Below are 2,500 nucleotides of genomic sequence, written 5' to 3' on the forward strand. Positions count from 1 at the left end.
CCAGGGCCATGTCCTGGATGAGCATGGGACCAGGGGTGACAGTGGAAGAGTCCCCCCACACAGAGAGTGTCAACCTGGGCAAGCAGTTACGGAGTAGCAGGGCCAGGGGTAGGAGTACACCCCTGGTCCCCCACTCCTGGGGGACCAGGGGTGTCAGTGGAAGAGTGCCCCCACACACAGAGTCTCATCCCGGGCAAGCAGTTACGGAGTAGCAGGGCCATGTCCTGGAGGAGTGGAGGACCAGGGGTGTCAGGGGAAGAGTGCCCCCACACAGAGAGTCTCATCCTGGGTAAACTCCATAATTTTTTTTTTTTTTTTAAAGTAGTCTTCGTTTGTTTTGTTTTTTTGTTTTTTTTTGTGGGGGGGGGGGGGGGGGGGGGGGGGTCAGTAAGCTCCCCCGAGGTCGAGTGGCCTTCTCTGGGCTTAACATGTGACTTTACCAGCCCCCTGTCCTGGAGGAGTGGGGGACCAGGGGTGTCAGTGGGAGAGTCCCCCCCACACAGAGAGTCTCATCCTGGGTAAACTCCATAATTTTTTTTTTTTTTCTTTTTAAAGTAGTCTTCGTTTTTTTTTTTTGTGTGTGTGTGTGTGTGTGTGTGTGGGGGGGGGGGGGGTCAGTAAGCTCCCCCGAGGTCGAGTGGCCTTCTCTGGGCTTAACATGTGACTTTACCAGCCCCCCTGTCCTGGAGGAGTGGGGGACCAGGGGTGTCAGGGGGAGAGTCCCCCCCCCACACAGAGAGTCTCATCCTGGGCAAGCAGTTACGGATACCAGGGCCATGTCCCGGAGGAGTGGAGGACCAGGGGGACCAGGGGTGTCAGGGGAAGAGTGGCCCCACACAGAGAGTCTCATCCTGGGCAAACATGGGGGCCACACAGAGGTCTGGAGGCTATTTACCCTCCTCAGTTACTCTACTGTAGAGAAGGCTTCCAGAAATATTACTGCCTCGTTGCCTTTTGTGGCACTGATCATTGCTATTATTTTTTTTTATTTTTTTTTTTTAAAGTAGTCTTCGTTTTTTTTTTTGTGGAGGGGGGGGGGGGGGGGGGGGGGGGTCAGTAAGTTCCCCCGAAGTCGAGTAGCCTCCTCTGGGCTTAACTTGTGACACTACCAGGCCACTGTCCTGGAGGAGTGGAGGACCAGGGGGACCAGGGGTGTCAGGGGAAGAGTGCCCCCACACAGAGAGTCTCATCCTGGGCAAACAGTTAAGGAGTAGCAGGGCCATGTGCTGGAGGAGTGGAGGACCAGGGGTGTCAGGGGGAGAGTCCCCCCCACACAGAGAGTCTCATCCTGGGCAAACATGGGGGCCACACAGAGGTCTGGAGGCTTTTTTTTTTTTTTTTTTTTTTTTTTTTTTTTGAGGTGGGGGGGGGGGGGGGGGGGGGGGTCGATCAGAAAGCACCCCCCCCCCCCCCCGAGGTCGAGTGGACCTCTCTGGGCTTAACATGTGACACTACTAGGCCCCTGTCCTGGAGGGGTGGGGAACCAGGGTTGTCTGTTGGAGTGATCCCCCCCCCCCCCCCCCCCCCCCCCGGGCCCCCCCGGCCCCCCCCTCCCCAACACACAGAGTCTCATCCTGGGCAAGCTGTGGGACCAGCGGGGCCACACAGAGCACCAGACAGGCCTGGGGTTGGAGTACCAGGACCACCTCTCTGAAAACAGCAGAGTACCAGGACTACTAAATCTCAGTGTGTTTTTTTTTCTAAGTGTTTTCACCGTGAGAAAGGGGCTCATCCATTGAAGGTTACCCATTAACCTTCCCCTTCTCTGCACTCTATCGCTTTAGGGTGGTTTTGAAAAACAGTGTTCGCACGATTTCAGAAACCCAGTTTTCAGAAACATAGGCCTCCAGAGGGGTGGGGGGTGTGTGTCAGAAAGCCCCCCCAGAGGTCGAGTGGACTTCTCTGGGCTTGACATGTGACACTACCAGGCTCCTGTCCTGGAGGAGTTGGGGGACCAGGGGTGTCAGGGGGAGAGTCCCCCCCACACAGAGAGTCTCATCCTGGGCAAACATGGGGGCCACACAGAGGTCTGGAGGCTTTTTTTTTTTTTTTTTTTTTTTTTTTTTGAGGGGGGGGTGTGGTTGGTCAGAAAGCCCCCCCCCGCCCCCCCCCCCCCCCCCCCCCGAGGTCGAGTGGACCTCTCTGGGCTTAACATGTGACACTACTAGGCCTCTGTCCTGGAGGGGTGGGGAACCAGGGTTGTCTGTTGGAGTGATCCGGGCCCCCCCGCCCCCCCCCCCCTCCCCAACACACAGAGTCACATCCAGGGCAAGCTGTGGGACCAGCGGGGCCACACAGAGCACCAGCACAACATGGGGTTGGAGTACCAGGACCACCTCTCTGAAAACAGCGGAGTACCAGGACCACCTCTCTGAAAAAAGTGGAGTACCAGGACTACTAAATCTCAGTGTGTTTTTTTTTCTAAGTGTTTTCACCGTGAGAAAGGGGCCCATCCATTGAAGGTTACCCATTAACTTGCCCCTTCTCTTCACTCTATCGC

The sequence above is a fragment of the Enoplosus armatus genome, unplaced genomic scaffold (assembly GCF_043641665.1).
Source record: "Enoplosus armatus isolate fEnoArm2 unplaced genomic scaffold, fEnoArm2.hap1 Scaffold_88, whole genome shotgun sequence".
Taxonomy (NCBI): Eukaryota; Metazoa; Chordata; class Actinopteri; order Centrarchiformes; family Enoplosidae; genus Enoplosus; species Enoplosus armatus.